Source organism: Macrobrachium nipponense, chromosome 4 (assembly GCF_015104395.2).
Source record: "Macrobrachium nipponense isolate FS-2020 chromosome 4, ASM1510439v2, whole genome shotgun sequence".
Taxonomy (NCBI): domain Eukaryota; kingdom Metazoa; phylum Arthropoda; class Malacostraca; order Decapoda; family Palaemonidae; genus Macrobrachium; species Macrobrachium nipponense.
This window is the reverse complement of record NC_061100.1, coordinates 40,904,493-40,928,877: the sequence shown is the minus strand read 5'-3', so window position 1 is coordinate 40,928,877 and position 24,385 is coordinate 40,904,493. Positions and strand designations below refer to the sequence as shown.

The window sequence follows — 24,385 nt, the reverse complement described above, 5'->3', positions numbered from 1 at the left end:
TACACGACTCCCATAGAGGAGATATCTCTATGGACTCTCTCTTTACATTTCTCACCCTTCTACACTGCGTATTCATGATGTAAACCTCCTTCACAAGCAGTGCGTCTACTCAAATTCTACTCTATTGTTTTCTTCTTAATCATATTCAACCTCAACGCCACTTCCATAATAGAAAGTTAACCGGAAAACCCCTTTATATAAACCAACATTTGCTTCTAACCGTTGCCAAAGACCCTGTTACCTTCTTTGAATATCCTCTTCTTGGATTTGCCGCTTCTTTCGTTCTTCCATTACCTGCTACGTTTAGTTTTAAATTAGAACACATCCACAATAATACCACTTCTCCCTTTCTCTTGTTGGCACTTACTTTATTGACCTGCCCCTTGCTGGCCCTCCTTTTCAAATTTCTCCTTTCACAAGCATTTTCTTGCTCTTTCAAACGTTTGTACCGGTACATTTTCACTTGAGAGTAACACTGGCTTCTATACACAACGACAATAGGATGCTATTCACGACACCTTTCTTCTTATCCACAAATCTGTATATTTATCGTCAGTCATTTCCTGCCGTCTCTCCACATATTAGTCATTGGGATAACAAACACTTGTCTCAAGTCTGCTTCTATAACAAACCTTTGAAAAAAAAACTTCCATCAACAAAAATATACCTATTGAACCGACCGTCTACAACATCGCCCAAAACACGTGTCTATCGATTCTATCAGTCTTCATCTAGGTTTATGAACTACGTACTTTATTCTCAAACACCTCAACCAGCTATTTCGTGGCAATATTTAATCCATCCACCCTACTCTTCGTCTAAGTTCCTTAGTATGCCCATCCCAGTCAATGTTCGCGCTATCTTATCATACACCTTTCTTGGTAGAGCAAAACAATTAATAACATGCCTCTCCATATTCCTTATGGTCATTACATCATCTTGACCATCATTTCTTTTACTCATTCATTTGGGATTCTCTCTCTCTCTCTCTCTCTCTCTCTCCCTCTCTCGTCTAAATACTATGAGACCAGAAGGCTTTACCATTATGGCGCCACCACTCTAAAGGGGAAAAGAGCACGTGATGAAAAAAATAAAGAAAAATAAAGCACACACATCATATATATTTATTTAACATATATGTATGTATGTGTGAGTGTGTTTGTAATTAAAATACTCACAATAAGCAGAGAGAGAGAGAGAGAGAGAGAGAGAGAGAGAGAGAGAGAGAGAAAAAAGCAAAAGGATAAAAAGAAAAGGGTGAAATATCCATCTCCTATAAAAATATACAAGAAAGCAAACAAACAAACAAGAGATTACGATAATAATCGTCTTCGGTAAACGTAGTTAAAGAAACATTAAAAAACTACCAATTTTACCATAATAATCATTGCTAAAACTAGCACTAACTAGCAGAGTAAATACCACGTCTAAAAGAATGAAATAAAATGAAAAACAAACCGCCAGGAGATGAGAAGTTAAGAAATTCGAAAGAAATTAAAAGGAAAAGAAAGAAAACTTACAGAAAACCAAAATCATAAAAACAAAATCGGTAAATTCGAACAAAGTGGAAGATGGCGCTTTGAAGTTTTACGCTGCAGCGTCTCGTCAGAGGCAAGAAAGTCGGAAACCGGAGAAGTGGAGGCACAGATCTCATTATGTGGTTATCAGTGGCCGGAAAATAAAGTCCCACTGGAATAACACAACTGGAAACCTCCTCTGCAAACCCTCACCCATCACCCGCCAGCCCAGGCCCCCATTCCGTAAATCACATGCTGTCTTCAGATGCCATTGAGTGGAATGGCACCTGTGATAACAATAAAATTCCAGGACGATGGTTTCAAAAAAGATCTGCTCAGGCAAGTGGAAGTCGTTAGCATATAACTTTCGGTTTATCTGAACACAGGCGGACATATGACATCCATTAAAACAGAAACACACACATATACATATATATTATATATAATGAACACATATACTATATACGTGTGTATGTGGGTGAAGAGAACGTTTAAATATTCTCCGAAGTTTCTTCGATGCAATCGAATCTTCTATACAGCGTATAATCCAGGCCACCGAAAACAGATCTATCTTTCGGTGGTCTCGGTATAATGCTGTATGAGCCGCTGCCACTGAAACTTTAACCAATGCCCGGTGGTGACCTGTCCTATATAGTTGCCAGACGCACGATTATGGCTAACCTTAACCTTGGATAAAATAAAAACTGATGAAGGTGGAGGGCTGCAATTGGATGTGTTTGATGATTGGAGGGTGGATGATCAACATATCAATTTGTAGCCCTCTAGCCTCTGTAGTTTTTAAAATCTAAGGGCAGACAGAAACAGTGCGGACGGACAGACAGACAAAGCCATCTCGATTTTTTTTTTACAGAAAACTAAAAAGATGAAAACTCGGCAATGGTCATATCGGATTTATTTTTTAAGTCATATGATACGGACGCTCTTTGGGATTGTTGACAAGTGGCTTAATTTGATTTCAAATACATTGAAAATTGGATGTCAAAAACAAATGTGACCTTTTGTGAAACATTGAACAAATTAAGTTGCTAAACTCTTCACAAAAGCACATGGGCAATATAATATATTACATTTTATGTAATAATTATTGAATCTGGTAGAAAATTTTCTCAGTAACATTATCGTGGTATCATCTAAAAATAGTGTAAATTGAAGATTTAAATAACATTAAAAAAAGTACAGTCTTGCTTGGCTCCTCGTAAATAATCACTGCAGCTTGCATCCGACCGCTACTACGGTTAATCTCATGTTTCAGATACCTTTTATCACCTAAAAGTTGATTTTGGAAACTAACCGAATAACAGTTTCCATACAAACCATCGGAAGGCTGTCCGTTATTTCCATCAGCATCCAAAACAAGGCGGCTTCAAGCAAGGAGAGTAACTATACCTATACGCTAAACCCATACATTAGCTCGAAATGAAGTTCCCCATTGGAAAAGTGGATTTCGCGCACGGCTACTAATCCGGTGGTCCGAAGTTCGATTCTCGGCTCTACCAACGCGGAACCAGAGGAATTTATTTCTGGTGATAGAAATTCATTTCTCGATATAATGTGGTTCGGATCCCACAATCAGCTGTAGGTCCCGTTGCTAGGTAACCAATTGGTTCCTAGTCACGTTAAAATATCTAATTCTTCGGGCCAGCCCTAGGAGAGCTGTTAATCAGCTCAGTGGTCTGGTAAAACTAAGATATACTTAACTTAGCTCAAAATGAAATGTTATGCGATCTCTAAGGAATAAGTTTAAACGCTGTTTTAGGCATATCCGGATGGACAAAAGAACTTATCGGTTACCTGCATTTTGCCATTTGCCAATAATCCCGGGATAAGTTCACGTTCCAAAATATAAAACTCTTACGTTGTAGAGATACGTATACTCGCCCGAATTCAGTCTGTTTACTACGAAAAAAAAATGTGCTGATGGCCTCAAACTCATAATTAATATTAAAGCCCATGTAAAAAAAAGACTGAAGATGATTAAAAAATACAGACAGGGGTCTAAAAATCAACATTCTGACAATGAGTGACACGGAATCGATGCCAGGCCAAGAGAGTAGACCTAACTAGGCTTACTGAGTAGAATCGAAACCTACACTGAGAGTTGAAAAGACATCTAGACCGAGAAACTGAAATCGGCCAAACAAGAATCATCCTCTAGGTCGAGAGATTGAAGTTGACTTGTCACATGACAGTGTGGAATTGACGCCTAGTCGAGGAATCAATGACATCTGGGCCGAAAGTGGGGACCACACCCCACACCTAAGCAGAGTGGAAATAACACACAAGGCGAGAGTGGAATCAATATCTGGGCCAAGACTGAAACTGACTCCTAAGCCAAGAGTAGAATCAAAAGCCTGGGATTGGAGAGTGAAATCTACATGAGAGCCTAGAGTGGAAGTAACTTTAAGGCCAAGATCGTGTACTTGACACTTGATGGAATCAACATTTTGCCCAAGAAAGTGAAACTGACCTTGGGCTGAGAGAGTAGAATCGAAACCTGGGCCATGACAGTGGAATTGATACATTAGCTGAGAGACACAGACTCGATTCCTAGGCCAACGGAGTGAAATTAACCCCTGTACTGAAAGTGGAATCGACACCTAGGTCAACAGAGTGCGACTGAAACCTGGACTAACAGAGTGCTGTTTTTTCTTCACAACATTGGCTTTTAGCAGTGTTACCATATGAGGTTCATCTGATTTTTTTTACGTTATTTATGATTCACTTGTTAGAATACGGAAAATTTAATGTTTAGAATGCGTATTTTCCGGTGTGGAATTATTTTCCGTGACGTTAAAAAACTAAACGTCATAAGCTTAACATAAAGTATTTTTGACAAAGAAAAATAAAGGATTTCAATAAGCTGAGAACGTAAATGACAAGACGCCATTACACTTAGCCAGCCTAGGAACCGAGAGTGCCAAATGTAGCACGACGACCACTACACTTAGGCCGAGAGAGTGCAAATGACACGACACCACTACACTTAGGCCGAGAGAGTGCAAATGACAAGACGCCATCACACTTAGGCCGAGAGCAGAGAGCATGTAAATGACAAGACACCACTACACTTAGGCCGAGAGTGCAAATGACAAGGAAAACACCACTACACTTAGGCCGAGAGTGCAAAATGACAAGAGACACCACTACACTTAGGACCGAGAGTGCAAATGACAAGGACACCACTACACTTAGGCCGAGAGTGCAAATGACAAGACACCACTTACACTTAGGCCGATAGTGCAAAAATGACAAGACACCACTCACACTTAGGCCGAGAGTGCAAAATGACAAGGAGACACCACTACACTAGAGGCCGAGAGTGCAAATGACAAGACACCACTACACTTAGGCCGAGAGTGCAAATGGACAAGACACCAGTACACTTAGGCCGAGAGTGCAAATGAGATGCCAAAACAAATTAGGCCGAGAGAGTGCAAATGACAAAACACCACTACTTAGGCCGAGAGTGCAAAGACAGCGATTACACTTAGGCCGAGATAGTGAAAATGAAGACGCCACTCATTAGGCCCTGAGGAGTTGCTGAAGAGCCCCTAACACTTAGGCCGAGAGCAAATGACACACCACTACAATTAGGCCGAGAGAGCAAATAGTGCCTAACACTTAGGCCGAAATATGCAAGACACACCACTACACTTAGGCCGAGAGTGCAAATGCAAGACGCCATTACACTTAGACCGAGAGTGCAAATGACAAGACGCCATTACACTTAGGCCGAGAGTGCAAATGACAAGACACCACTACACTTAGGCCGAGAGAGTGCAAATGACAAGACACCACTACACTTAGGCCGAGAGAGTGCAAATGACAAGACGCCACTACACTTAGGCCGAGAGTGCAAATGACAAGACCCCCACTACACTTAGGCCGAGAGTGCAATGACAAGACACCACTACACTTAGGCCGAGAGAGTGCAATTGACAAGATGCCTAAACACTTAGCCGAAAATAGTGCAAATGACAAAACACCACTACACTTAGGCCGAGAGTGCAAATTACAAGACGCCATAACTTAGGCCGGGAGTGCAATTGACAAAGAACGCCAAACACTTATTGGCCAGAGAGTAGACCGAGAGTGCAAATGACAAGACTCCATTACCACTACAGGCTTGAGAGTGCAAATGACAGACACCACTTACACTTAGGCCGGAGAGTGCAAATGACACCGTTACACCACTACACTTAGGCCGAGAGTGCAAATGACAAGACACCACTACACTTAGGCCTAAGAGTCGCAAATGACAAGACCACTACCACTTAGCCGAGATGTTGCAAATGACAAGACACCACTACACTTAGGCCGAGAGAGTGCCAAATGACAAGATGCCATAACATTTAGGCCGAAATAGTGCAAATGACAAAACACCACTACATTAGGCCGAGAGTGCAAATGACAAGACGCCATTACACTTAGGCCGAGAGAGTGCAAATGACAAGACGCCACTACACTTAGGCCGAGAGAGTGCAAATGACAAGACGCCATTACACTTAGGCCGAGAGAGTGCAAATGACAAGACGCCACTACACTTAGGCCGAGAGAGTGCAAATGACAAGATGCCATAACACTTAGGCCGAGATAGTGCAAATGACAAGACACCACTACACTTAGGCCGAGAGTGCAAATGACAAGACGCCATTACACTTAGGCCGAGAGAGTGCAAATGACAAGACACCACTACACTTAGGCCGAGAGAGTGCAAATGACAAGACGCCATTACACTTAGGCCGAGAGAGTGCAAATGACAAGACACCACTACACTTAGGCCGAGAGAGTGCAAATGACAAGATGCCATAACACTTAGGCCGAGATAGTGCAAATGACAAGACACCACTACAATAAGGCCGAGAGTGCAAATGACAAGACACCACTACACTTAGGCCGAGAGAGTGCAAATGACAAGACACCACTAATGACAAGATGCCATTACACTTAGGCCGAGAGAGTGCAAATGACAAGACACCACTACACTTAGGCCGAGAAAGTGCAAATGACAAGATGCCATAAACACTTAGGCCGAGAGAGTGCAAATGACAAGACACCACTACACTTAGGCCGAGAGAGTGCAAATGACAAGACGCCATTACACTTAGGCCGAGAGAGTGCAAATGACAAGACACCACTACACTTAGGCCGAGAGTGCAAATAACAAGATGCCATAACACTTAGGCCGAGAGAGTGCAAATGACAAGACACCACTACACTTAGGCCGAGAGTGCAAATGACAAGACGCCATTACACTTAGGCCGAGAGAGTGCAAATGACAAGACGCCACTACACTTAGGCCGAGAGAGTGCAAATGACAAGACACCACTACACTTAGGCCGAGAGTGCAAATGACAAGACGCCATTACACTTAGGCCGAGAGAGTGCAAATGACAAGACGCCATTACACTTAGGCGAGAGAGTGCAAATGACAAGACACCACTACACTTAGGCCGAGAGAGTGCAAATGACAAGACACCACTACACTTAGGCCGAGAGAGTGCAAATGACAAGACGCCATTACACCTAGGCCGAGAGAGTGCAAATGACAAGACACCACTACACTTAGGCCGAGAGAGTGCAAATGACAAGACACCACTACACTTAGGCCGAGAGAGTGCAAATGACAAGATGCCATTACTTAGGCCGAGAGTGCAAATGACAAGACACCACTACAATTAGGCCGAGAGTGCAAATGACAAAGACGCCATTACACTTAGGCGAGAGAGTGCAAATGACAAGACACCACTACAATTAGGCGAGAGTGCAAATGACAAGACGCCATTACACCTAGGCCGAGATAGTGCAAATGACAAAACACCATACATTTAGGCAGAGAGAGTGCAAATGACAAGACGCCACTACACTTAGGGCGAGAGTGCAAATGACAAGACGCCCATTACGCTTAGGCCGAGAGAGTGCAAATACAAGACACCACTACAATTAGGCCGAGAGTGCAAATGACAAGACACCACTACACTTAGGCCGAGAGAGTGCAAATGACAAGACACCACTACACTTAGGCCGAGAGAGTGCAAATGACAAGACACCACTACACTTAGGCCGAGAGAGTGCAAATGACAAGACGCCATTACACTTAGGCCGAGAGAGTGCAAATGACACGACTCCACTACACTTAGGCCGAGAGAGTGCAAATGACAAGACACCACTAATGACAAGATGCCATTACACTTAGGCCGAGAGAGTGCAAATGACAAGACACCACTACACTTAGGCCGAGAGAGTGCAAATGACAAGACGCCATTACACCTAGGCCGAGAGAGTGCAAATGACAAGACACCACTACACTTAGGCCAAGAGAGTGCAAATGACAAGACACCACTACACTTAGGCCAAGAGAGTGCAAATGACAAGACACCACTACACTTAGGCCAAGAGAGTGCAAATGACAAGACACCACTACACTTACGCCGAAAGTGCAAATGACAAGACACCACTACACTTAGGCCGAGAGAGTGCAAATGACAAGACACCACTATACTTAGGCCGAGAGAGTGCAAATGACAAGACACCACTACACTTAGGCCGAGAGAGTGCAAATGACAAGACGCCATTACACTTAGGCCGAGAGAGTGCAAATGACAAGACACCACTACACTTAGGCCAAGAGAGTGCAAATGACAAGACACCACTACACTTAGGCCGAGAGTGCAAAGACAAGACACCACTACACTTAGGCCGAGAGAGTGCAAATGACAAGACACCACTACACTTAGGCCGAGAGAGTGCAAATGACAAGATGCCATTACACTTAGGCCGAGAGAGTGCAAATGACAAGACGCCACTACATTTAGGCCGGAGAGTGCAAATGACAAGACGCCATAACACTTAGGCCGAGATAGTGCAAATGACAAGACACCACTACATTTAGGCCGAGAGTGCAAATGACAAGACGCCATAAAACACTTAGGCCGAGATAGTGCAAATGACAAGACACCACTACACTTAGGCCGAGAGAGTGCAAATGACAAGACACCACTACACTTAGGCCGAAAGTGCAAATGACAAGACACCACTACATTTAGGCCGAGAGTGCAAATGACAAGACCGCATCAACACTTAGGCCGAGAAATAGTGCAAATGAAAAGACAAGACACCACTACAATTTAGGACCGAGAGTGCAAATGACAAGACGCCATAACACTTAGGCCGAGCCATAGGCAAATGACAAGACACCACTACAATTAGGCCGAGAGTGCAAATGACAAGACGCCATACACTAGGCCGAGAGAGTGCAAATGAAAACAGACACACTACATTTAGGCGAGAGTGCAAAATACGACAAGACACACTACAATAGCGACCGCTAGTAGGCCACAAATGACAAGACCATACACCACCTACATATCTAGCAAGATACTTTCAGAGTGCAAATGACAAGACGCCATCAACACTTAGGCCGAGATAGTGCAAATGACAAGACACCACACAATTAGGCCGAGAGTGCAAATGACAAGACGCCATTTACACTTAGGCCGAGATAGTGCAAATGACAAGACACCACTACAATTAGGCCGAGAGTGCAAATGACAAGACGCCATAACACTAGGCCGAGATAGTGCCAAATGGACAAGACACCACTACAATTAGGCGAGAGTGCAAATGACAAGATGCACCATAACACTTAGGCGAGATAGTGCAAATGACAAGACACCACTACAATTAGGCCGAGAGTGCAAATGACAAGATGCCATACATTAGGCGAGATAGTGCAAAGGACAAGGGACACCACTACAATTAGGCCGAGAGTGCAAATGACAAGATGCAATAACACTCTTAGGACGAGATAGTGCAAATGGCAAGACACAACTTAAACTAGGGCGAGAGTGCCAAAGGACAAGACGCATTACACCTAGGCCGAGAGAGTTGCAAAGGACAAGACACCACTACAAATGTAGGCCGACGAGTTGGCAAAACTGAAAGATGCCATAACACTTAGGCCGAGATAGTGCAAATGACAAACACCACTTAACACTTAGGGCCGAGAGTGCAATGACAAGACGCCATTACACCAGGCCGAGAGAGTGCAAAATGACAAGGACACCACTACATTTAGGCCCGGAGAGAGTGCAAATGACAGACACCACTTACACTTAGCCGAGAGTGGCAAATGACAAAGAACGCCATTACACCTTGGCGAGAGAGTTGCAAATGACAAGACACCACTACAATTAGGCCGAGAGACGTGGAAAGGACAAGACACCCACTACACTGAGGCCGAGAGTTGCAAATGAAAGACCACCAATACAATTTAGGCCGAAGAGAGAGTGCCAAAATGACAAGACGCCCATTACACTTAGGCCGAGATAGTGCAAAATGACAAGACGCCATTACAACTAGGCCGAGAGAGTGCAAATGACAAGACACCACTACATTAGGGCCGAGAGAGCAAATGACAAGACGCCATTACACTTAGGCCGAGATAGTGCAAAGACCAGACACCAATACACTTAGGCCGAGAGTGCAAATGACAAGACGCCATTACTGTGTACATAGGCGAGAGAGTGCAAAATGACAAGCACCACTACACTAGGCCGAGGAGTGCAAATGACAAGGACAACCACTACACTTAGGCCGAGAGTGCAAAATGAACAAGACCACCACTACACTTAGGCCGAGAGTTTTTGGGTGAGAGTGCAAATGACAAGACCACCATACACTAGGCTGATAGTGCAAATGACAAGACGCCATTACACTTTAGGCCGAGATAGTGCAAATGACAAGACACACTACCACTTAGCCGAGAGTGCAAATGACAAGACACCACTACACTTAGGCCGAGAGTGCCAAATGAACAAGACACCACTACACTTAGGGCGAGAGTGCAAATGACAAAGACAAACGCCATTACACCTAGGCACGAGAGAGTGCAACATGACAAGACACCACTACATTGCGGCCGAGAGTGCAAAGGACAAGAACCACTACAATTAGGCCGAGAGTGCAAATGACAGAGACACCACTACATTTAGGCCGGAGTGCAAATGACAAGACGCCATAACACTTAGGCCGAGATAGTGCAAATGACAAGACACCACTACATTTAGGCCGAGAGTGCAAATGACAAGACTCCATAACACTTAGGCCGAGATAGTGCAAATGACAATACACCACTACAATTAGGCCGAAGTGCAATGACGAAGACGCCATTACACCTAGGCCGAGAGAGTGCAAATGACAAGACCCACTATCAATTAGGCCGAGAGTGCAATGACAAATGCCATAACACTTAGGCCGAGATAGTGCAAATGACAAGACACCACTACAATTAAGGCCGAGAGTGCAAATGACAAGTATGCCATATCACTTAGGCCTAAAAAGAGCGAGATAGTGCAAATGACAATACACCACTACATTAAGGCCGAGAGTGCAATGACAAGATGCATTAACTTAGGCGAGATAGTGGCAATTACAAACACCACTACAAATTAAGGTCCGATAGTGCAAATGAAAAGATGCCATAACACTTAGGCGAGATAGTGCAAATGACAAGACACACTACACTTAGGCCGAGAATGCAAATGACAAGACGCATTTACACCTAGGCCGGAGAGTGCAAATGACAAGACACCACTACAATTAGCCAGAGAGTGCAAATGACAAGATGCCAATGAACACTTAGCCGAGATGTGCAAATGACGAAAACCACTACACTTAGGCCGAGAGTGCAAATGCAAGAACGCCTTACACCTAGGCCGAGAGAGTTCAAATGACAAGACAACCACTACATTTAGGCCGAGGAGTGCAAATGACAAGACCCCACTACAATTAGGCCGGAGTGCAATGACAAGACGCCATTACAACTTAGCCCGAGAGAGTGCAATGACAGACACCACTGACAATTAGGCCGAGAGATGCAAATGACAAGAACACCACTACACTTAGGCCGAGAGTGCAAATGACAAGACACCACTACAATTAGGCCGAGAGAGTGCCAATGACAGACGCATTACACTTAGGCCGGAGATAGTGCAAATGACAAGAACGCCCATTACACCTAGGCGAGAGAGTGCAAATGACAAACACCACTACATTTTAGGGCGAGAAGTGCAAATGACAAGACGCCATTACACTTAGGCCGAGATAGTGGCAAATGACAGACCCACCACTACATTTAGGCCGAGAGTGCAAATTGACAGGACGGCATTACACCTATGCCGAGAGAGTGCAAATGACATAGAACACCACTAACACTTAGCCGAGAGTGCCAAATGACAAGACAAACCAACTTAAACACTTAGGCCGCGAGTGCAAATACAAGACACCCTAAACTTAGGCACGAGGTGCCAAATGAACAAGACACTCCAACTACACTTAGGCTGAGAGTCCAAATGACAAGACGCCATTACACTTAAAAAGTCCTGAGATAGTGCAAATGACAAACACCACTACACTTAGGCCAGAGAGTGCAAAATTGACAGACACAACTACACTTAGCTGAGAGTGCAAATGACAAGACGCCATTACACCTAGGCCGAGATAGTGCAAATGACAAGACACCCACTAGACTTAGGGCCGAGAGTGCAAATGACAAGACACCACTACACTTAGGCGAGAGTGCAAATGACAAGGGGACACACTACCATTAGGGCCGGGAGTGCAAATGACAAGGACGCCATTACACTTATGGCCGAAGATAGTTTTTAATTTTTTTTTTTTATTTTTTTTTTTTTTTTTTTATTTTTTTTTTGTATTTTTTTTTTTTTTTTTTTTTTTTTTTTTTTTTTTTTTTTTTTTTTTTTTTTTTTTTTTTTTTTTTTTTTTTTTTTTTAAATTTTTTTTTTTTTTTTTTTTTTTTTTACTGCAAAATGACAAGACACCATACACTTAGGCCGAGAGTGCAAATGACAAGACACCATACACTTAGGAACCGAGAGTGCAAATGACCAAGAACGCCCATTACACCAGGCCGAGGAGTGCAAAAATGACCAAGAACCACCACTTACCAAGGACCGAGAGTGCAAATGACAAGAATGCCAATCACATTAGGCCACGAGGAAATAGTGGCATGAAGGACACCATTACACTTATGGAGAGTGCAAATGACAAGACGCCATTACACTTAGGCCGAAGAGAGTTTTGGCCAAAGACCAGACACCACACATTAGGGGAAAGAGAGTGCAAAATGACAAAGACACCACTACACTTAGGCCGAGAGTGCAAATGACAAGACGCTACCACTAGGCCGAGAGGAGTGCAAATGACAAGACAACCATACAATTCCGGAGGCCGAGAGAGTGCAAATGACAAGACACCCACACACTTAGGGCGAGAGGGGCAAATGAAAGAAACCACCCACACTTAGGCCGAGAGTGCAAATGACAAGACGCCCTTACACTTAGGCGAGATTAGTGCCAAATGACAAGACCATTACACTAGGCCGAGAGAGATGACAAGGACACCACTACATAGGGCGAAGAAAGTGCAAATGACAAGAACGCCCATTACACTTTAGGCCGAGATAGTGCAAATGACAAGACACCACTACATAGGCCGAGAGTGCAAATGACAAGACGCCATTACACCTAGGCCGAGAGAGTGCAAATGGACAAGACACATACATTAGGCCGAGGAGTGCAAATGGAAAGACACCATACCACTTAGGCCGAGAGTGCAAATGACAAGCACCAATCAAACTAGGCCGAGAGTGCAAATGAAGACACCACTACACTTGGCCTGGATGAAATGAAAAAAGAGCATACACTTAGGCCGAGATAGTGCAAATGACAAGACACCACTACACTTAGGCCGAGGAGTGCAAATGACCAAGACACCACTACAATAGCCGAGAGTGCAAATGACAAGCACCACTAACTTAGGCGAGAGTGCCATTGACAAGACGCCATTTCACTTAGGCCGAGATAGTGCCAAATGACAAGACACCACTACACTTTAGGCCGAGAGTGCAAATGAAAGACACCACCAACAAACCTTAGGCCGAGAGTGCAATGACGCCACCATAACACTTAGGCCGAGAGTGGCCAAAGAGACACCACTACATTAGGCCGAGAGTGAAATGACAAGACGCCATTACAAACTTAGGCCGAGGATAGTCAAATGACAAAGACCACCATACATTTAGGCCGAGAGTGCAAATGACAAGAGCCATAACACTTAGGCGAGATAAGTTGGCAAATGACAGAACACCCACACATTTAGGCCGAGAGTGCAAATGACAAGACACCAAACAAATTAGGCGCGAGAGCGCCAAATTGACAAGAGCCAATTAACCTAGCCGAGAGAGTGCAAATGACAAGACACAACGAGCTTGTGAGCAATGGCCAATGTATTTATTAGGCTTCCGTGAATTGAATTTTCCCCATATCCAAATGTTTCGAGACTCGTCAGTGCGTCTAGAATTCTTTTGGATGAATTTCAGATGACTTATAAGAGGTGGTTCCTGCACAAGTTTTCGTCACTTCGTTCAGTTAATTGTTATATTCTATTATAATTCTTTGTAACGGTTTATCTATGTTCATACGTGTCAAAAATAATAATGGTCCTATGATCAACAGTTCTGCAAAATTTTCTCATCCAAGAAGGTCGGTATTATGTTTCCCTTAAAATAAATAAATAATTAAATAAATAAATAAATAAATAACTAGTTTCCCTATTACGATATTTTATGCCATTTTCACGAACTTCAACCACACAAAGTCATTGTTGACGGAAATGAAGCAAGGTCAGTCACAACTATAAACAAACTAGGTTTCCTGGGAGAGAGAGAGAGAGAGAGAGAGAGAGTTAACAGCTTTTTCCTTTGAACTGTCCGCAGATTAACCTTAGTGGTTGAATTATTGTTTGTTTGTACGGTGTTTTTACTTTGTATGGAACCAGTGGTTATTCAGCAACGGGACCAACGGCTTTACGTGACTTCCGAACCACGTCGGGAGTGAACTTCTATATCCAAAAGTACACATCTCTGACCCCTCAATGGAATGGCCGAGAATCGAACTTGCGGCCACCGAGGTGGCAGGCAAAGACCATACCAACCACGCCATTGAGGCGCTAATGGTTGATTTATTCGATATCTTAATATTTCCACTGACCAATTTCAATGTACCAAGTAAACTTTTATCTCATATTTCGATCTATGCTACTACTGTATTACTCAAGTAGATAACAATTCCTTAAAACTAATGTTTCAATTGTAATAATTCGCTTTTTTCGTTTACTTGCAACACTCATTTTATATACGACCATTGATGATGAATCGGGAATTTTGATCTGCATTCATAATCCAATTCGAACTCTAATAAGTATAAGTACGAACAAGTTTTAAAAAATGAAAAAAAAAAAAAATTGCCCTAAAGAGAGCGATTATCAGTACAAAAGGACACTGACCGCACACATGAGTTGATGTGATGTCAAACGCACACTCATAGGCTTAATGGTCTCAAGAGCAATAATATCCGGTGTCGTCCAGAGTGCTTCAGAGACAGAAAACATTAGGGAGAGAACGCGCATATACTATACTAAATAATAATATAAGTTTACGATGTTCGCAAGAAGCTCAGTACGAAGTGAGAGAGAGAGAGAGAGAGAGAGAGAGAGAGAGAGAGAGAGAGAGAGAGAGAGCAGGGGGGGGGGGGCACAATTTGATGATCCATTTTTCTTAGTTTTCTGGCAAAGAAAACTACTGAGATGGCTTTGTCTGCCAGTCCGCACTCTTTAAGCCCGAACTTTTCATCAGCCCTCAGATCTTAAAACTACTGCGGATAGAGGGCTTCAGCCATGATCGTGCGTCTGGGGCAGGCCATCATCGGGGGTGAATGAAAGTTTCATGAACCGCGGCTCATACAACATTATACATTGTACAGAAAACTAGATTGCACCGAAGAACCTTCGACGCATTTTTTACGTGTTTCTTATCCAAGTGTCGGCATGTTGGTCCTTATTAAAATGAAAAGACAGTGCGGTGAAACCTTACACTAACGTCAGCAGATTACCAGGCCGGGCAGCCGTGATGCCAAACTAGCTATCTCTGTTACCGGAGCGACAGACATTCCATGGATATATAAGTCTTCCCAACATAAATGGAAAGATAAGTCTCATTATACCACTTTTTCTAATAGTAAGAAAGTCTGCTTCCGCCTTCCACTCCACACACACACACACACACACACACACACACACACACACACTCACACACACATATATATATATATTATGTTATATATTATATATACACTGGAATTCAGTGACGTTTGTGAACAGAAAACAATTCACCATTCTTAAAGGGACTTAGGTTATAACAAGTAATTTTCTCGCTGACTGTTTTCATTCTCAGAGTCATTACTAAGTTTAAATTTAAGCCTATGCAAGTCTCCGACTACACAGTACCCACCCGTCTTCCCAACTAGACTTGGCCTAGTCTCCATTTAGTACTGGCGTTCAGACAATCTTATTTAGTAATGCGTCTCACATAGGATTATTCTACTGCGACTTCTGCATACCCCTACAGAGACTATCTTCCACCGAGGATAATTGATACTGACTTCCAACAGGATTTATCGGGTTAGGCCTACCAAAACGGCATATATCGTAGTGTTCCAGTTTCCACGTTGGTTATTAGTAGTTAATTCTTCACAATTCTATTATACACATGCTTTCATCTACTTCAGCTTTCCACATACTTTGGATCTATCTCAGCCTAATTTTCCGCACTGGCTTACTTTAGTATTAATTTGCACAGACGCATAAGATACTGGTTCCACTTCGGCCTTTTCAGTGCCGGCTTCTGCGTGCAGCTATTTAGTTGTGAATTATAGCGTAGCAAAATTTATTATTGATTTCACAAAACTAATTTTAGCGCTTAATTTCAGCGATCGTATCTCTATGAAATACTATCTTGCCGTCTATCCTACGTGAAGTTAACTTCCAAACACATTTGCTAAGTACTAACTGGCACATAGTAATCCACTTGTGATTGACTTTTACGTAGGCTTGTGTAAATTTGAACTGAGTTTCTTACAAGGTATTTTACAGGTAACGATTTTAATCGTGAAAACAATTTTTGATCCTACAAGCGAGGTTTCACGACGTATATACACACACACACACGCACGAGTAGCTAAACTACCTCCTATTAAAACTCTTGACACAGAAGACTGAGAGAACGTACGACTACAAGTTCTGTAGAGGAAACCATTACGCCAAGGTTGGGAAAAACTATGCAATATAAGCCTTCATTCATACAGGAAATGACGTTAAGGACTAAAGGTAGATAATGAATGACGTGCAAGGAGAATATGTCCCAGCAGTCAGCAGCCAGGGACAGGCAGTTAGAAACCGGTAAGGATCATCAGAAAACCTTTTCTCGCCAAACAGCAGTGAAAAGACTAGGAAACATTTTCCTTCCAGTTACCGTTGAGTATTGTTGGAAAACCCTTTCCTTCCAATCAGCAGTGAGCAGTGTTGGAAATCCTTTTCCCTCCAATCAGCTGTAACCTTCGACTCGCATCCAACTTTTGAGAAACATCTAATGAAAGTTCCAGTAAATGCCATACGGGAAATAGGTATCGCTCGGAACGCCTCATATATTTATAACAGTGATACAATCAAAGCCGGTGGGTGTGGATGTCTGTTTCTCTGAGAGATTGATCTCCTTTAGATAGAATGGTAGGCTTCTGTTTCCTAAGAGTAGCAGTTATGACTTGAACCATCGACGGATGGTCTCTTGTTTGTCACTTTTTCGTAAGTTGTATTTCAGCAGAGATCTTTCACAATCAGAATTGATTCCGTGATCCCCTTAATCTGCCGAGAGCAACCAGATTCGCCGAACAGCAGCACCAGTATGCAGTGAATGTGCCTCGCTGTCGAACTCCACGGTTCCATAGGGCCTTCATTCCTCACTCCGTTGGACTGGAACGGCCTGTCTGAGCTGAGGAAGTCGTGCAATTGGAACTTCAGGAATTCAAGCGGAGGTACAATACATTACTACACTAATACTATTCTCCTTGCATTTGAATACTTTTTTATCTATTTGTTAATTTATTAATTTTTTTTTTCCTTTAATAAGAAGGGTGACTTCTTTCTGTATTTCCCTTTACCTCGTCTTACTTCTTCCTAATAAACATCCTATTCTTTGGAAGCTTGAATTTCAAGTCAATGGCCCCTCTGGGTTTGTTCCATATGAATAGGGTTCATCTTCTAAATAATAATAATAATAATAATAATAATAATAATAATAATAATAATAATAATATTGAAAATCCTTTTCCCGACAACCATCAGTTTTGGAAACCCTTTCCCGCCACTCAGCAGTAGGACCTTGTGACAGATAATGAAAGCACTTTTGAAAAAGCAAAAAATCGTTGCCCGCCACTCTTCAGTGAACTGTAAATGTAGGGAAGGGTGGAAAACACGGCAGAAGTTTTCCCCGCCGTCCTGCTCTACTTATCTATCAAGAGGATAATTTTAATGAAAGAAGTCTTGATGAAGAGGAGGAGGCGGAAGAGGATTCTAATCTTCTCACGTTTTCTTATTTTCACCAGATAACCGCCGCTGGAAATTAATCCTTTCATTAACGCGTTTTGGTAATTTGCTCTCTCTCTCTCTCTCTCGCTCTCTCTCTCTTCCCAGGGTTCCTTATCCTCGTAAACCTCCCATTTTAATGACCAAGGTTGATATAAGAACGAAGTTTCCCTCAACTTCACCGCTCTGGCATTCTTTCCCAAAGGCTATTTTCCACTACCTAAAGACGACCCTGACATCATTTCTTTCTGCTACAGCTCCCACCCACATTTTGCCCCGAGGATAGTGCAATGTAAGGGCTTTGAGATCCCAGCACCGTCGGTACCTAAAAATCAGTTTAAATTCTCAGCTGATCTGCTTACACACTTCCGTCATTTCTATTTTTTTTTTAACGAAGATGGGACGGAATATATCCGGTTGCCTGGCTAATTATATGGGATGAAGAAGGCAGCTAGCGAAACTATCTTTGCAGTAAACGAAAGAAAAAAATATTACAGTAAAAAAATTTGCAGTGGACCCACTCACTCATTGTAGGACTTCCAAGAATCATTTACGATATCTAATCCACCACCTATAGGCAGCATAGTATCGTTCGTCAGGCTGCCTCTTTCTCTGCTCTTAATCACTTGGTGATTTTACTTTCTTTCCTTCTACTGCTAACTACTGGAAATGGAATTCTCTTCCTTCCTCCGTTTTCTTAGATATAAGAAAGGTCTACTGCTCCCTTCGAGGTAATGCTCCTCAGTTCTCCTCTCTCTTTTCATTTCCTCAGGCCTGTGCTACATAAAGACTGTATTTTCCGTCCAGTTTTTATATTATATATATATATATATATATATATATATATATATATATATATATATATATATATAAAACCTTTGCATTAAAAACAGCAGAACGGCTATAGTAGTTGACTAGTTCAACTATGTATGATACATTTTAATATTAAGTTGAAAGTGGTTGTACTGCTGCTGTTATAATTTAGGAAGGAGGCCCTCTTTTAAATCAGGAACACTGAGAAACAACCGCCTTAGTACGACTCTAATCGGGCAGTCTTATTCAAGCCAGGACTCTTATTTAATCCTGATTCGAGTCACCTAAGTCATTCATAGCGCACGTCACAGCCGCCGTCCCAGCATCCTTCAAGCCTTACATATCACCACACTAAAAACCACCCTTCCACGGTCATTCAGGTGAATTCGCTCCTCCTTCACTACGTCACGAAACATGACTGCAACCAAGGCCCTTTACTGCAACCAGTGTTGCCAACGGTAGGGTAATTGCCCTACGCGTAGGGTAATCTGAACAAAATCTTAGACAGCAGGGTAATATTATCAAGTTTAGGGTAATTGTAACAAGGTAGGTTTAGATCAATATGCTTATTAGTATTCATGACGTTGCATATAAACTTAATCTAAAGATTTATTGATTATAAAAGCCGTAGAATGTTGGGTCATGTACAGTTATGTAGAGTAATTTCTCGTCTCCTGTAGGGGGCGTAGGGTTAGAGGGGTTGGCATCACTGACTGTCACTAATGGGAGAGATTTTCGGCAACTCCCTGAGAGGCGGCCCCAAAAACAATAACATTACCCAGCCTCTCTCTTCAACGGTCATGGAGATTTAATTTTAACCATGGCGACCTTGTGTCAACCAGGTTATATGAGGTCAGGTGGAACAGGGCAAGTAAAATTGACAAAATGTTTTCACAAACTGACTGGTGACTGGTGGTTTGCCTCACCGAGCAAAGGAAGAAGTCCAATGCCTCTGATCAGAGAAACAAAACATGTGCTCAACTGTCACTTCTGGCCTTTCCGAATAATGGGTTTGAACAGGAGCATTAGTTCGAAAAAGGCTTGGAGGAACTCTATGTCGGAGACAATATAGCTAAAATAACCAACGGGTTTGTTTAATAAACTAGTCCCTTCAAAGTGATCACTATGACTATTCTTCCGTTTGGCAACGCGTCATGAACGAACGATCCGTCCCTACTCCCAAGTCATACTAACAAGGAATTCATTGTACCCTGCACTTTGTTGAGATCACGTCCTGCGCAAGGAAGAATGTTACCGGTCTTTTTCAACCGTCCTCAGGGATTGCAAAGAGAAACAATAAGCCAAAGTCGTATATCAATTCCTAAATTATTTACGTCCCACTGAAAAAGGGAATATAAGTAAAATAGAAAAAGTAAAATATTAAATAAACTCTGCTGATACAGCCATTACTTAGCTATGACTATGAAACATTATCAGAAGCAATGAATAAATCTCCGTCATAGCTGTAACTTAACATAGTCAACTAACAACCACGTGTCTAACTCACTGATTACGGCATAACAGATTTTCATGGAATGGGCACATTTCACGAAATCCAAGACCACAGGGTTCTTCCGATGACTGCATTTTGTGTGCCTTACAAATTTACCGTTACGTTTACAAGTAAATAGATGTAGTATTTCATTTCATTTCACACGCTGGATAATTAACGTTTTTCTTAAAGCAACTTCCACCAGTAGGTAAACCCAAGGGTACACCCTCGCTGCTCTTGCAAAAGTATAAAGCCGTTCATGACACACACTGGAACTTCACAGAACTGACATTATAGGAGAAGATTTGAAATATGTCTACAAAACCCCATGGGGATACACGAGGATGAAGGGATCGTGAAGACCACTCTCTTTACGGAGGTGGTGTCAGGTTGACAAATGCGAGTCCAGTGAAAGAAAGTTGAAGCTTTTGAGATGAATTGTTTGCGTCATGATTGACAAACAGAGAAACTAGGGAAGGTTAACCAAAGTGAACGGATGTGTCAGAGTATTCCAATTGGTTCGATCACGTGGAATGGAATGTTACGCCAAGCACTGGGACCCATGAGGTCATTCGGTGCGTAGACGAATTTAGATGGCGTTTTAAAACTTATTTATATATATTTACATACAAATTTACGCAGGTTTACAAACGTACATTAAAAATTTACACATGTGTTGAGGACCTATAAAAGGGTTGGATCGATAAAAGGAAAATTATTGGGGTCGAATGTGACCTCTTTTAACATTTGCGTGTGTGTGTGTGTGTGTGCTGTGTAGTATGGGAACTGAATGTGACCCTCTTTTAACTTTTTACACTTTTGTGTGTGTGTATTGGGAACGAATGTGACCTCTTTTAACACTTGTGTGTTTGTGTGTGTATATTGGGAACGAATGTGACCTCTTTTAACACTTGTGTGTGTGTGTGTGTGTGTATGTATATATATATATATATATATATAATATATATATATATATATATATATATATATATGCAAGTATTAAGCTACAAATATCCTTTCATATCCAATTCGCTCTACCTCGGAATTAATATATTTTTATATAATATGTTAACCGAAAGCGAATTTTTTTTTTAGTTGATAAGAAGCTATCAACTAAAACATTCCCCTTCGGTTAACATGAATGAAAATATATTAATTCCGAGGTAGATCGAACTGGATATGAAAGGACATTTGTAGCTTATCTATGAATCAAGGTGATGTGATAAAATTAATCATAGATATATATACGTATATATTTTATAAATCGATATATATATATATATATATATATATATATATATATATATATATATATATATGTATGTATGTATGTATGTTGGCTATGTGTCATCTGAAGGTGTTACCATTAGGGTTTTCAATAAATACCAATGAATGTTGCAACTTTTTATCGGTCACCAGCCAAGGAGTGATCAGGACCATCGAATGACCAGCAAACGTGACATAAGACATTTACGCAAAAATGTACGAACTTGCATATCCCCTGCCAGTTATTATTAAGCCACCTATAGTTGTTAATTGTTATTTAACGACAAAATTAATGCGTGTATCCATCAATATCAATTTACCTTCATAACTTAGACCATATCCAATAAACCTCGCGGCATTAACATGCTAAACAATACACAAACACACAAGACATGTTCTTTTTTACTATATACATATACGTTAATATTATACGCGCGCGCGCGCGCACACACACACACATCTATGGCGCATGCAATTAAACGAAGGTCATAGCCGATTTGCGTTTTGCATGAGACGACACTGAGAAGTTTCATCTGCTTGAAAGATGTGCAGCAAAATGAACTGACGAAGCAACAATTGAAAATTGCAAAATAAGGAAGTGCGCAGTCATACATTCTGCAAAAATCGAACTGATCAAGACTGTAAACGTTGTGTTCATTGCCAAAAATGTTTGAAGCTTCTTACCTTTTTAAATGTTAGAAAACATGTGTCCCGGTGACGTCGATGTCAACACACGTGGGTATAATGACGTCACAGATGCCACACACTGCACGTCTAGCTGCGATTTTTCAATGTAATTCGCAAGGTTCTCGTCACCTATCAAATTCGCGGGGAATATAAAATGACAAATGTGTGAAATTTAGGGCAAATGTTACGCTTTGATCCACCAAAGTTCATTTTTCCCCATGCAAAGCAAATATTGTTGTTGGCAACTCCTCTTCCCCCACCCCCGACGGGAGGAAAGGGGCCGTTAGGACACGGACACTCGAACAAATTCACGAACAGACGAGACACTCCAGTCAGCTCGCCACATCCACCTCCGCGCTGTATGGGGATGGCTGGGTGCTAGGGGTGAAGGGCGGGCAGTGAACCTTGCATCGGACGTTTATGTAAAATTGAGGGCTGGATCCTCTCGAAACTTCAACTGGATTTGACGCTTTAATAACGAAGGAGAGTTTGAAGTTGATAAACAGACACGCGCAACGAAGGCATCATCCGATGCAGGGGATAAACGCATTTAGCATCACTGATGAAACGTTTCGGTTGCTAGTTCGTCTAATTCTGGACAGAATATGGAGGGAAATTTTCAGTGGGAGATCATTAGCGCTAAGTCGGAGAGCTATTTGCACACAACCATTAAAACCTCCAGTCTGCAGATCTGGTGAGGGGAAGGTTCAGGCCCTTCTGCCGAGGTCGATAATAGGCTAAAAACAAATCGATCGGCAAAGAGTTGCCCGGACTTCTGTTCCCTTCAACAGTAGCTGGGGCTTTAATTGCTGGCACACAACAAACTTGCCACTAAATAATCTAATTCATATATCTCTCGATTTATCACAGGAAAGTGTACGCTACCTCTATCAACACTTATCAAAAATACTTCACTTTACCTCAGAGACACTACTTGATTTCTTTGCATCATTCATCATCTGTGGTCGTGGGTTTACGGTAAACATTCCCTCTTGGCAAACGATGACACTTGTACACCATCGATTGATCACGCTGAATTGGGGCCGAATGTTTGCTGCCTTTTCTTCTCTTGGGGTGGATAAATCACATCATTCCACGACCCCCCTAAACTACCATGTAAAAGGTCTGCAGAAAACCCAGCTTGTGAGGAAGAAAGACGGACATAACACTCCTCAGTGGGACACATGGAGACAACATGAGGCGGTGCTGTTTCTAGGCTAAGTGCATCCGGTAACAAATGTTAAAATACGAAGGACCACTGAAACGTGAAACAACAAGCGGCCGAGGAGAATGTAGTCAAATCCTGCTCCACTACAAATCAAACACACACTGGCTTCATCATCTCGCTAGCCTGGAAGAGCGAGGGACTCCTATTGGGTGCTCCCCTAGGGGAGGTGGAGGGAGACTGACTGTTCAGACACGCGCACAGCCACGGTTCACCGCCCGCCCCCCTCCCCTGACCCCGTTGCCAGGGATGGCCCCACAAGAGTCGTTGTGTCTTTTACCTTACCATGTCTCTCTCTCTCTCTCTCTCTCTCTCTCCGTGTGTGTGGTAAAAAGACGTGATAAGCATCATTGTTTAACCCTAGCACAGTAAATGTGTGATATTTGTGTACATTTCTACGTAATTTCTTTTTTTCAATTGTACAGTACTGCACCAGAAAAAAAACTATGAAATGCTTTCCGCCAGTGCCAACTATATCTTTTTATTCAAAACCATATTGAATTAAGTCACGTGAATGTGGTGTAAGGTATGGAGATTCGTATGTTAATTCCGTTGATAATTAATCAATGTAATTAAATAACTAAAGGATTCAGCATACGATCTTCGATGAGAAGTATAAACCGAAATACGATCCGCTTACATCATCACAACAATAAAATCCCAAGTTATTGAGACATTCCATGCTTTTTCATGCAATGGTCTTCTCTTGTGTCCCTTATACTTATTTAATTTGATTTCCCTTATTTCTTAATGTTTCAGATCAGTTAGTCATAACTGAACGAAAGCTTTTCATAATGATATCTAGAACTGGTAATGCCAGCTTCCGTTAAATGAAAGACCTTTCGCTCCGTCTACTTCGTCTACTCC

The 24,385-nt window shown here is 42.1% G+C and overlaps 1 protein-coding gene across 1 annotated transcript in view; it reads right to left on the bottom strand.

Annotated features, from left to right (window-relative positions):
- The window catches only part of LOC135210884 (uncharacterized), a 137,347-nt gene extending 113,184 nt beyond the window's left edge, over positions 1-24,163 (bottom strand). The window contains exon 1 of the mRNA XM_064243813.1: positions 22,291-24,163. The gene's annotated coding sequence lies outside the window, so the exon portion shown is untranslated. The remainder of the gene's footprint in view (positions 1-22,290) is intronic.
- Positions 24,164-24,385: the final 222 nt, after the last annotated feature.